Source organism: Diabrotica virgifera, chromosome 2, assembly GCF_917563875.1.
Source record: "Diabrotica virgifera virgifera chromosome 2, PGI_DIABVI_V3a".
Taxonomy (NCBI): domain Eukaryota; kingdom Metazoa; phylum Arthropoda; class Insecta; order Coleoptera; family Chrysomelidae; genus Diabrotica; species Diabrotica virgifera.
This window is the reverse complement of record NC_065444.1, coordinates 179,873,934-179,887,429: the sequence shown is the minus strand read 5'-3', so window position 1 is coordinate 179,887,429 and position 13,496 is coordinate 179,873,934. Positions and strand designations below refer to the sequence as shown.

Sequence of the window (13,496 nt, the reverse complement as noted above, 5' to 3'; positions counted from 1 at the left end):
TTCTTAGATAAATCAGAGAAAGCCATAAATTGAGAAACTTTATGGATTTCAAGAATTTTGACATAACGAGGCTGGGGACATCGTAATCAATTAAGAAGTGTTTCTTTGAAAGAAACATTAATCTTATACATTCTGTTTAACGTTTCGTTTAACATCTGCTCTGTATTTACATGTGAATTGATATGACACATATTAGATATTTCGTTTTGCGAAAAGTTATTAAGGTGATACAGTAGCGATCAACAGGTAGCAAAAACGCGTTCCAAGATTGCGGCTGTAATTTTGAATATTTTTTCGAGATATTTGGCACACGTATTCGTAATATAATAAAGAATGGCGGTACAGAGCCCAATTTGAAAAATATATTAATGTGTGGAAATTACTCTGTAATTAAATACAATATTAAAAAAACGAGCCTGTACTGCAATTAAGAAGAACAAAAAACTACACTTTCTTCAAATAAACTTTTTTATCCGATGCCTAGATTTTGTGTCATTTTGGAACTACTAAAATTTTTTATTTCATTAGTAGTTCCAAAATGACACAAAATCTAGGCATCGGATAAAAAAGTTTATTTGAAGAAAGTGTATTTTTTTGTTCTTCTTAATGGCGGTACAAGCTCGTTTTTTTAATATTTTATTTAATTACAGAGTAATTTCCACACATTAATATATCTTTCAAATTGGGCTATGTACCGCCATTCTTTATTAGTACACGAATATGTGTGCCAAATATCTCGAAAAAATATTCAAAATTACAGCCGCAATCTTGGAACGCGTTTTCGCTACCTGTTGATCGCTACTGTTTCCTCTTAAAAATAAAAATTAAAATTAGCAGAAAATAGTAATTACAGCGTAATGCTATATAACGATTTTATAAAAACTGATATTGTTAGATATGTTTTAAATCTTTATTATTATTGTTTATTTTAATAATTATAAACAATTGAAAAATGCTTACTTTCGGGCTTAGTTTGTCTCATTTTAAAGAGCAAGTATTTTTGAAAGTTGTCTGTTAAAAGTTTTCATCTACAATGCGGTAGCTGTTTCGCAATATTGAAATGAATGAAAAAATCGCTTTTTTGCTTAAATGTTAATAATTGACCATGACCCAGTAAACTTTTCGATACACACGAGATGGTTTGCTTTTTCGATTGACTCCATCCAGATATTATATATCCAGGATTGTTTAAAGCAAAATTCACCATTCTAGTAGTTGTAAGTATTACAACGGTGCAGACCAGTGGCGGCTCGTGATTTTTACAATAGGGGAGACTATACCTAACCGTAAAATATCTAGAAAAATTTGCACTAGTAAAAAAAATCCACCAAAAAAATCTGACGTAAGGCCCCATTTTTTTGATCATTTTTTATTTACATTTTATAATATCATCATAATTCATAATTTCATAATATCATATCATTTTAAAAATAGTTAAGCAATTAAATTGTAAAAGTGTAGTACCAAAGTCTGTGTCGTTTATTTGTTAACAATTCTATCTCTGTAAGTAGATATGCATATCAAAATAAATACAGATTTGAACTTTTGCAGTCCATACAAGTTGAAGGTTCACATTTTTTAAGATACTCAACTGAATTTTTTTAATTCTAAAAGCGGCCTACTGCGAATCCAAAAACACGGTAAATTACCCATATTTTGCTTTGCATTACATATATCGGAAAAAGTTATGTGAACAAGTTGTTCCAAATATTATTCTAACCCCGCATACCAAATTTCATTACAAAATTCGCACTTTTAGTTTTTTCATTATTTGTAGTCAGGATCCTAAAATTGCAGAGGAGGCTGCTTGCCCAATCTCCGGGCAGCGTGTGCGTTAAACTATAATGCAGCTCTAAGGAGACCGGGTCTCCGTAAACGCTGCTGGGCTGCGCTGAGCATAAGCAAGTGAGATTTTCCGTCCAGTTTTAGGATCCTGACTACAAATAATGAAAAAACTAACAGTGCGAATTTTGTGATGAATTTTGGTATGTGGGGTTAGAACAATGTTTGCAACAACTTGTTCAAATAACTTTTTCCGATATCTCTAACGCGAAGCAAAATAGCAAAGTAAACAAACCAGTGTAGCAGGTGTAAAAAATTTATGGGGAGGCAAAGCCTCCCTTGCCTCCTCTGACCAGCCGCCACTGGTGCAGACTTAAACTAAAAGATAAGTATGAAACAAGAACTAACTACACTAAGGCTTGCCTAGTGTACCTTTAGTTTTCATTGTAATAGTCTTACGTTACAATAGTTTCGTTATTCTTAATATACTCCTCCCTTCGCGAGCAAATCATCCGAAACAGACTCCAGCCAGAGATGGACAGGCTCAGAGACAGGAGACAGGACAGAGCTCAACATTCTAGCAAACTATAATTACTCAGACTCACAGAATACATAACAGCTGGTTTCATCGGCAAGTAATATAGAGAAGCAGCTGGAAGTAAGCAAAGCCCTCGACACAGGGTGGTATGAAGAGCTGACATAAAAAATGAGATATTAAGGATACAGAAAGGTAACGACGAAACTCATCTCCTCGTAGCTAAGCGACTGGTGGTTCAGGGTCTCGATATGGCCGGTTCTGAACACGGAATCCTGAAAATTGGAGTACCATAGGGGACAGTCTTATCGCCCCTTTTGTATTAGCATATATACAGCAGACGTTCCAAGAACACTCGGAACTCTAATCATCATTTATGCACACGACACTGCACTTGCGGCAAAACACTGAAACCTGGAGAAACCTACAGAGAACGCCTATAGCTGTAAGTAACCTACAGACCACACTGGGTACGATAGATGAATGTAGTATCCAATGGAAAAAATAAATAAATAAATCCAGAAAAGACCGAAGCGGTTATCTTAAAAAATAGAAAAGATAACCCAGACGAACAGCTAGCACTGCAAGACAGACAAATCGAATGACAAAACGAAGCTAAATAACTAGGAGTCACAACAAACCAAGGTCTAGCATTTACACCACATGTTAATGCAACAGCCCAGAAGACAGCAACGGTTATAAGAGAACTCACAGGAAGAAGAAGCAAATTAGCTATGAAAACAAAATTAAGACTGATCTCATCATCCTACCAATTATCACATATGCATCTCTTTCATGGGGGGACACAAGTCATACCAACAAAAAGAAGATCCAAGCAGCACACAAAAACTGCCTCAGTGAAGTTGCAACCGTGCGCAGATACATCGCCGAACGCTTCCTATTCAGAGATCTAAAGCAAATACGGGTACTGGGTATGATGGAGGAAAAAGCCAGAACAAAATTCTCAGAGCTAGAAGACCACCCAAACCGGATCCTGCTAGAGATATTTAGGTATGAGGTGTACCATAAATGGAAGCACACAAGACTCAAATAGCAAATATTGACAAACATATAATAAAGTCTAGCTAATCTCAGCTCAATCAAAAGAAGACAACGTGTTCAATGCTGGCATTGCAGTATAGTTACTGATTTTGATATGCTTTAGACAGTCCTCAAAAAAATCTACGAAAAATACAAAAAAAGTTTTCGGCCACACAAAAATTAACAAAACACTAACAAAAGGCGCAAGCCACAAAAAAATTATTAACAAAACCCAAAACAACGGGCAAAAGGGGCCCACATCCTGGAGCGCCGAATCGTCGAAGTCGAGGTAGCCCGCAGCGTGGACTCGAGGCCCGAGCAGATAATACAGATTGAAGATAAGTCGCGCGAGATAGAAGGAATAGAGCACCTCACGCTGGCCTGCATTGATCGAGGTAGGATTTCGTGTGTGAATTCTTGTACCAAGAGCTCCCATATGACAAGCACATTGCTGATAGAGTGCCTCTATAGCGCATCAGAGTGCTATGGGATGGTTAGTGGATACTGTGGAACATTGGGGCGCGGTGTAGTGATTTCTGCTTACATGCGTTAATCTTCCTTGCCAAAAGGAACTGTATCACCCTAATGTCATTCTCAAGAGGTGTGCATATCTCTTCTTCTTTTTCTTCTTCTTCTTCTTCTTTTGCCCTTTAATTCGTTCAATTTTGAACATAGGCTTCCCCCAGTTTCCTCCATTCGCTTCTGTTTAGTGCTTTCTGTTTCCAGTGCGTTCCTCCTATCTTTTTAATGTCGTCTCCCCATCTCATCTGGGGTCGTCCTCTTGCTCCCTTTCCTGTCCATGGTCTCCATTGTTGTATCGTGCTATTCCACCTATTGTCAGTTTGTCTAGCGTTATGACCTGCGAAGCTCCATTTTAGCCTGGTTATATGTTGGCCTGCGTCTTTGACTTTTGTTCTATTTCTGACCCAGTTGTTTTGCTTTTTGTCTGTCAATTTTACTCCTAACATTGCTCTCTCCATGGCTCTTTGTGTCTTCATTATTTTATCCATGTTTGCCTTGGTCAAGGTCCATTTTTGGCATGCGTATGTCAGAATTGGGAGTATGCACTGGTCAAACACTCTTGTTTTTAAGTATTGCTGTATTTTTTTATTCTTTAGGACCCATTTTTATTTTTCCAAATCCTGCCCTGGCTAATCTGACCCTTCTTTTTACCTCCGCTGTTTGGTTTTCCTTATTTATTTTTATCATCTGTCCCAAATATATATAATCATTAACCGCTTCTATTGTGGTGTCGTTTAGTATTACGTTTCTATTGTCTTGTGTGTTTGTCATTGTTTTTGTTTTGGCGAAATTCATTTTTAGACCTATTTGTTCGGATTCATTTGCTAGTTCGGTTAGCATGGTTTGTAGTTCTTCAAAACTTAATGCTATGACTACTACATCGTCTGCATATCTTAGGTGCTTTAGTTTCTTTCCATTTATGTTTATTCCCATGTTTGTCCATTCCATTGTTTTGAAAACATCTTCCAGTGCTAATGTAAATAGTTTAGGAGAAATAACATCTCCCTGTCGCACTCCTCTATTAATTGGTATGGGTTTTGTGGTTTCTTCCAATTGTACTGTCATTGTTGCTTTCTTATATATATTATGTATTAGCATTCTGTATCTGGAATCTATTCTACAGTTGTTTATAGCTTTTTCTATTGCCCACATTTCCACGCTGTCAAATGCTTTTTCGTATTCAACGAACGCTAAGTGCAGATCTATATGGTATTCGTTAGCTTTTTCTATTAGTGTCCTAATTGTTAGAAGATGGTCAGTGGTGCTATATCCCTTTCGGAATCCTGCCTGCTCTACTGGTTGATACGAGTCCAATTTGTGTGTTAGCCTGTTGTTGATAATCCTCATGAATAGTTTATACGTTTGCGACAGCAGTGAGATGGGTCTGTAATTTTTTATGTCCTTTCTGTCGCCTTTCTTAAATAGTAGGATTGTAAGACTTTCGTTCCATTCGTCGGGTATTTCTCCTTTATGTAGACACTAATTAAACAGATTTCTTAATGTTTGTAAGATTTCTTCTTTCCCTTCTTTCAACATTTCACCAAGGATTCCATCTGGTCCTGGTGCTTTGTTGTTCTTTAATTGTGATAGTGCTGCTTCTATTTCATAATTTTCTATTTTTGGTAATGTTTCTGAGTTTACATTCGTGATTGTTTTCTTGATATATTCCTGAGTGTTGAAGTTTGCGTCTTTCTTTGAGGTGTATAGTTCTTTATAAAACCTTTACTACTTCTTCTGATATCTTATCTTTTCTCCTCTCTTCCCGTCCTGTTTCATCCTTTATTAAAATGAGTAGTGGTTTCCCTAATTTGGCCGTAAGCATTTTAGGCCCTTATTTCTCTCAATTACTTTCTCGATTTCATTTTCAGTGTCTTTTCTTAGATCCTCTCTGGTTTTTCTCCTAATAAGTTTGTTTAGTTCTACGTATTCTACTGTGTTTCTTTTGTTTTCGCTTATTAGTTTTCGTCTACTTTCCATTAATTTAACTGTCCCGCTACTTAATCTATTTTCTTTTGTTGTTAGTTTTTTGGCAGTTTTCATTCCCGCTTCCAAGAGTTTTTCTTTCATTTCTTCATTAATCTTATTAATTTCTGACTCTTCCTTTGCTACTTGTTGTTTATAGTTTTCCCTTAAAGTGTGTCTATATTCTTCTGCGTTTTGTCTTATTCTGCTATGGTCAATAGCCGTTGGTTTTCTTCTAGATTTCTGCGTCTCTAGTTTGCTTATTTCTATTTTGGCTCGTAGTATGCGGTGGTCGCTGCCAGTTGAGAATTTATTAAGTGCAGTTACGTCTTCGAAGATTTGTTTATTTTGGCAGAGGAAGTAGTCTATTTCATTTTTTGTCACCCCATTTGGGGAGACCCATGTCCATTTTCGGTTTGGCTTCTTATTAAAGTATGTATTTATTGCATGAAGGTTTTTTTGTTCCCAATATTCTAGTAGTCATTCACCCCTAATATTCCTCGATCCAAGTCCGTAGTTTCCTATTTTGTTTTCTGAATCTTCCATTTTCTTTCCGATTTTTGCGTTAAAATCTCCCAAAGCGATTGTTGTTTTTATATTTTTGTCTTCCATTGCTGTGGTGATGTCATTATAAAAGTTATCAATTTCTTCCTCATCATGTGTTGTTGTTGGAGCATATACTTGTAGTAGTTTCATTCTTGTCTTCCTGTTAATTTCTAGTATGATATATCCTACTCTATCTGATATGTTCTTATACTCGATTACGTTTTGTTTAATTTTCTCTTTGATCAGAAATCCTATTCCTCCATATGTTTCGTCCTCCTTTCCTTTGTAATAGAGGCGATTTCCTGATTCTAGTTCTATACACATTTCTCCTCTTCTTTTGACCTCTGACAATCCTACAATGTCCCATTTGATTTTAGTTAATTTCTCTTTGAGTTCTTACAGCTTTTCATCTTGAGCCATGGATCTGATATTATATGTCGATATGTGTATTCTGTTGCATTCCTTCTTTTTCCGTTTTCTCTGATTCGTTCTTGTGGAGCTTTTGCCTCTCCCAGAATCCATGAGGCTGATCGGTTTCCCGATGTGGGACTCCGGATTTCTCCTACCCACCTGGGGCCCATTTCCGCTTTGTTGTAAGTTCGACATTGTTAGTTTGGGGAAAATAGCCATAAAACACCACGCTGGCCAGGCGGGTTGGTGAGTTGTAGGGATCACATTTCCTTGACTCCCTGTAACTGTTGTATGGTTATCCCGCGCATACTCGGTCGCCAGAGCCTCGTCTGTTATGTACCAGGAGGCACCAGGTAATTTTAGACTACCACTCGTGCAGGTGAGGTTGACTTTTGGATCGATTAATGTATTGTTGTTAAGTCCGATCCCTTACCTCCCACATGTCTCTTAGGATGGGTTAAACAATATTGTTTGCTTATGTTGTAGGTCCTTTTCTTCCAAAATACATTCCTATAGATAGAGGCCTTACATGAGTCGACCCACTTAAATACTTTATTTGCAAACCAGTGTCTAGCGAGATCACCGACAAGAATACTCTTTTATCTGTTGACTTTTCGATAATCTCAAGTATTATATTTTTGGTACGTGACAATAAAATTATGTTAAAATTGTACCACTTCACACTAATGTAATCCTTTATAATAAAAATAATATAAAAAAAAACAATAAACATAAATAATATCAAAATATGTCATCCACTCAATCACCACTCACCATTTTAATAGATAAGATAAAACATCGAGCGGTACAAAATTTTATGTTTATTTGTGTTTACTTATTAGAAACAGAATACGTGGAGTACCTACATGAATATCTAAGGGATATAATTTTAAGATAAGATAGTTTCGTCTGTTTTCCTGATTCATTTAATAATAATAACAATTATTATCATATTGCACTTTTAATATAATGTCAGCTATAAATTGTTATACATCCTGAGAAATTAATTTTTGTCATATTTTATTAGTGAGGGTTCTACACTATTCTACAGCTTCAGCTGCAGCTCACATCTTAACCACCATCTCTTTCTATTTCTCTATCCTTCCTCTTGGATAGCTCTATCCTCCTATGTAACTCTTGAATACTGATATTACCGGTCTTATTTATTTAGCAGGTTCATAATTTTTAGCTTTTTTAGGCCATCTATAATCTCTCATTCTCTTTACGTGCCCATACCATATAAATTGCCCTGTTTTGTTCTGTTTTGCCCAGTATTATAATATAGTTGCTGTAGGGTATAAGCTTTTTTCCCATTTTTGAACATCCACCATTATGAGGTTTTTTGGTGTATTGCAGAACGACTCGGGTTCGACAAAAACCTTTTGACCATATTATCGGCAATATTCACAAATGCGATGGTCAGATGACCTGAAGAAGCACGCCGGGTCAAAATGGATGCCAATTTCCCAAGATAGAGAGACATGGAAGAGAGAAGAGGAAGCCTATATGAAAGCATGGATGTTTAGAGCTGATTAGATAGATAGGTAGATCGGTAATATTATTAAACACAAATATTTGACATTCCAAACACCTTCCACACTTTGTTGTAGATCGGCAGTTGCTTCAAGGACTGTTTCGAAGTGTTATAGCCTTTATAGTCTTCAATGTTACTGAGCTGTATGTATTTCTACTCCCTCTTGAGTTTTTGATTTATGAGTATAACATCATTTCCCGTTAACTATCAGATTTGTGAAAAGCAAAGTCAGGTTAGGCTGGATTAGATCGGGAAATTTGCAGATCTGGAACATGCCGTGGTACAGTTAAAATTGCAGAGTCATGAAGCAATACAGCACCTGTTTAACAAGATCTATCTCTTGAAGAAGACCTATTGGACCTAAAAATTTTGTAACGCCGCAAAAACGCAGATATTCATGGTTAACCGGAATTCTAATCACCTAGACAACTAGGTGATTAGAATATAAAGATACACCGACGATACAGAGATAAGTCTCTAAAACTACAAATCCACAAGGAAATAGCTATTTGTATAACAAGGGAGGAAAGTGTAACTTTTCCTCCCGAGAATGAAGTTTACTGCCCGACGCGTAGCGGAGGGCAGTAATCATTCAAGGGAGGAAAAGGCACTTTACTCCCATGTTATACATATGGGTTTTCCACCTTCCTCAAATAACAAGTAATTTTTTCATTTTGACTTAATTTATTTATGTAACTAACCAACAAAATTTATTAGAACTAAAACAACAAGTAGGTACAATATAACTGTCAACTGTCAAATATAAGTCAAATTATTAATGTAAACATTGTTAAATCAAAATAACAATTTACTGTTTTTTACCATTCTGCAAAATACAGGATGTTTTATAAATAAACGTTAAAATGTATAGATACTTCGTAATAGAAAATAGATATTATACAGGGCGTCAATAAGTTATATTTCATGAATGAAATACCATGACGTCATTTTTACTTTTCCTCCCTAGGGAGGAAAAATATTTTCCTCCCTAGGGAGGAAAAGTACAACTTTGCTCCCTACAATCAGGTCCGGAAAAGTATACTTTCGGTAGAGGTAGGTGGAAAAAGGTTTTTCCACCTACCTCTACCGAAAGTATACTTTTCCGGACCTGATTGTAGGGAGCAAAGTTGTACTTTTCCTCCCTAGGGAGGAAAATATTTTTCCTCCCTAGGGAGGAAAAGTAAAAGTGACGTCATAGTATTTCATTCATGAAATATAACTTATTGACGCCCTGTATAATATCTATTTTCTATTACGAAGTATCTATACATTTTAACGTTTATTTATAAAACACCCTCTATTTTGCAGAATGGTAAAAAACAGTAAATTGTTATTTTGATTTAACAATGTTTACATTAATAATTTGACTTATATTTGACAGTTGACAGTTACATTGTACCTACTTGTTGTTTTAGTTCTAATAAATTTTGTTGGTTAGTTACATAAATAAATTAAGTAAAAATGAAAAAATTACTTGTTATTTGAGGAAGGTGGAAAAACCATATGTATAACATGGGAGTAAAGTGCCTTTTCCTCCCTTGAATGATTACTGCCCTCCGCTACGCGTCGGGCAGTAAACTTCATTCTCGGGAGGAAAAGTTACACTTTCCTCCCTTGTTATACAAATAGCTATTCCTTAGCTGGCTGTGTACAATATATTACAAAATATAAGGAAAGTCCTTTATAAAAGGTATATTTATTTTATTAAAACTTCCTAAAAAGGGCTACATTACAAAAGTAGCACTAGTTTTCGATCTGATTATAGATCATAATTAGTGCTGACCTAAAATAGGTATAACCTAATAAGTTAAAGCAAAATTTAAAATTGAAAGGCGGGTTGACCTTACTAGTGAATAACGAACGTGGCTCACGCCTACGTATTTTGCCTGTGCTGTTGCTAGATATTTTATTATCATTCAACACAGAACATTCAACAAAAAAAAAATACACTCCGTTTAGACTTATACGAGGATTTGGAAATTGTCAAGGACCTTAAGAAAATTCCCAACTGTGTCAATCGACAAACATCCCTTAACCGCAATTTTGTCCTCATTCACCGTCAATTATTCTCATCATTCCTATTACTTTCTATAACTTTCTCTTCTTCTATCCTATCCGCTATCTTCTTTAACCTATTCACTCCTTTTCAACTATCTTCTTCGTTCCCTCACTGGTTCCAAACTCCTTTACACACACTTATCATTACTAACCACATGAACCCCTTTTAATCAAAACCCTGTTCTTTCATTTCATTTCTTCATTCAGTTCAACCTTCATACCCAATTTTCTCTCAATCCTTCTCTTTCCCTCATTTCACCTAGGCTTTGACCCTACATAACATTCCTTTGCTTTTTGTCTTTGACCTTTTCCAGATATATTTTACCTCCACACCTAACATTCCATCACTTTATTTCAGTTCTCACATTTAAACTCAGTCATTATTGCAATTAAATTATAACAATATTCACTCTCTTAATTTTGTTTTGCCAATTCTATTTTATTCATTACACCTGTTTTCTATATTAATTTAATCTTAATTTTATTTTGTATCAATTGGGCCTCACCTATAATCCTACAATTATTTATCTTCAATTTTACATATTCACCATTGTGTCACAAGAATTTTCTCAATTTTATAAAAAAAGTTTCAGTAGTAATTGCACAAGAGCTCTAAAATTATTGAATTTTTCCCGAGTGACACTTTGACAGTTTTAATTTCACGAGCCAAAGGCGAGTGAAATTATGTCAAAGTGTCACGAGGGCAAAAATTCTATATTAATTTTAGAGTTCGGGTGCAATTTGTTGTGATTATTTCATGAATAAAACTGTTCAAAACCAAAATTTTATTGTAATTTATTTATGTAAGTACAAATTAATACAATTAAACACAAAGTTTTATAAATATTTGACGATTGAAAGTCATCACTTTTATAATTTTTAAAACATTAATTGTCATTAATGTCACTGAATGTATTTTTTCGTAGCAACGAAGGGCATCTGACGTAATATAGTTAACGAAGGGAGATTATCAAAAATTATCGATTTAATTCAGATTTCTGTAGCTTTCTATTGGTCAGAATCTCCTATGAATGAAATAATCAGTAGTAATTGCACAAGAGCTCTGAAATTATTGAATTTTTCCCGAGTGACACTTTGGCAGTTTTAATTATGTCAAAGTGTCACGAGAGCAAAAATTCTATATTAATTTCAGATGTCGAGTGCAATTTGTTGCGATTGTTTCATGAATAAAACTGTTCAAAACAAAAATTTTATTGTAATTTATTTATGTAAGTACCATTAAACACACAGTTTTTATAAATATTTGACGATTGAAAGTCATCACTTTTATAATTTTTAAAACATTAATTGTCATTAATGTCACTGAATGTATTTTTTCGTAGCAACGAAGGGCATCTGACGTAATATACTTAACGACGGGAGATTATCAAAAATTATCGATTTAATTCAGATTTCTGTAGCTTTCTATTGGTCAGAATCTCCTATGAATGAAATAATCATAATAATTGCATTCCTTTAATCATACATTTCCTACTATCAGATTGCCTACATCTTAACTCCAATTAATTTATTTTTTAACTTTTCACCTACATTCAAATAAAAAAATTTCTCTTCTACATATTACAACCACCAATACAATTAGGTCTGGATCCCGCGTATGAAAAAAAGTTGATTAATAGCAAGCTGAAAATTTGTTTATAGCTTAAGGGTGTCTAGTCGGACAAACTTTGATATATGGGAACACTGGAACAGGGGAAGTTTTAATTGTGGAACAGGTTAAAAATTTGGAACGGTCAGACCACGAAAACGGCACATTTTATGTTTATTTTAGGTTTATTTTGTCCGACAGAACAGACTTAAACTCTCCGAACAGAGATTAAACTCTCACGCAAAAATCAGACTGCTATTTATCACCAAATGGGCGTTTTAATGAGTGGAACATGTAGAATATGTCAAATGACAGGAATTATGACAGGTGATAAATAGCAGTCTGATTTTTGCATGAAAGTTTAATCTCTGTTCGGAGAGTTTAAGTCTGTTCTGTCGGACAAAATAAATGTGCCGTTTTCATGGTCTGACCGTTCCAAATTTTTAACCTGTTTCACAATTAAAACTGCCCCTGTTCCATTGTTCCCATATATCAAAGTTTATCCGACTAGACACCCTTAAGCTATTAACAAATTTTCAGCTTGCTATTAATCAACTTTTTTTTCATACGCGGGATCCAGACCTAAATATTAATATACATGTTTGTGACATAGTAATTTCTTTGTATAATAATATCCCAATTCAAAATTTAAAATGTTCTTTTATCTCACCACCTTCTTATTTATTTTTATTTCTATCATTACTACTAATCAGCTCACTTTCTTCTTCTTGATTAATTTGATCAATTTAATTTTATTTTATAGAGTCGATTTGTAGTTACGGTTAAAAATGATTTTATTTTGTATTTGTGTGTGTGGGTGTGTGTGCGTGTGTGTGCGTGTGTGTGCGTGTGTGTGTGTGTGTGTGTGTGTGTGTGTGTGTGTGTGTGTGTGTGTGTGTGTGTGTGTGTGTGTGTGTGTGTGTGTGTGTGTGTGTGTGTGTGTGTGTGTGTGTGTGTGTGTGTGTGTGTGTGTGTGTGTGTGTGTGTGTGTGTGTGTGTGTGTGTGTGTGTGTGTGTGTGTGTGTGTGTGTGTGTGTGTGTGTGTGTGTGTGTGTGTGTGTGTGTGTGTGTGTGTGTGTGTGTGTGTGTGTGTGTGTGTGTGTGTGTGTGTGTGTGTGTGTGTGTGTGTGTGTGTGTGTGTGTGTGTGTGTGTGTGTGTGTGTGTGTGTGTGTGTGTGTGTGTGTGTGTGTGTGTGTGTGTGTGTGTGTGTGTGTGTGTGTGTGTGTGTGTGTGTGTGTGTGTGTGTGTGTGTGTGTGTGTGTGTGTGTGTGTGTGTGTGTGTGTGTGTGTGTGTGTGTGTGTGTGTGTGTGTGTGTGTGTGTGTGTGTGTGTGTGTGTGTGTGTGTGTGTGTGTGTGTGTGTGTGTGTGTGTGTGTGTGGTGTGTGTGTGTGTGTGTGTGTGTGTGTGTGTGTGTGTGTGTGTGTGTGTGTGTGTGTGTGTGTGTGTGTATGTGTGTGTGTTTGTTTGTGTGTGAATGATGAATTAATTATTCCT

General features: G+C 35.5%; 1 protein-coding gene across 1 annotated transcript in view; it reads left to right on the top strand.

The window, feature by feature from the left end:
- The window catches only part of LOC126879742 (endoglucanase-like), a 178,049-nt gene that overhangs the window by 112,052 nt on the left and 52,501 nt on the right, over positions 1-13,496 (top strand). The gene's annotated exons all lie outside the window — the stretch shown is intronic.